This window comes from Oncorhynchus kisutch, unplaced genomic scaffold, assembly GCF_002021735.2.
Source record: "Oncorhynchus kisutch isolate 150728-3 unplaced genomic scaffold, Okis_V2 scaffold2798, whole genome shotgun sequence".
Lineage (NCBI taxonomy): Eukaryota > Metazoa > Chordata > Actinopteri > Salmoniformes > Salmonidae > Oncorhynchus > Oncorhynchus kisutch.
This window is the reverse complement of record NW_022264743.1, coordinates 20,001-20,206: the sequence shown is the minus strand read 5'-3', so window position 1 is coordinate 20,206 and position 206 is coordinate 20,001.

Sequence of the window (206 nt, the reverse complement as noted above, 5' to 3'; positions counted from 1 at the left end):
AGGGAGGGTACAGGTAGAGGAAGACAGGTCAGATGTTAGGTTGGGACTAGGGAGGGTACAGGTAGAGGAAGACAGGTCAGATGTTAGGTTGGGACTAGGGAGGGTACAGGTAGAGGAAGACAGGTCAGATGTTAGGTTGGGACTAGGGAGGGTACAGGTAGAGGAAGACAGGTCAGATGTTAGGTTGGGACTAGGGAGGGTACAGG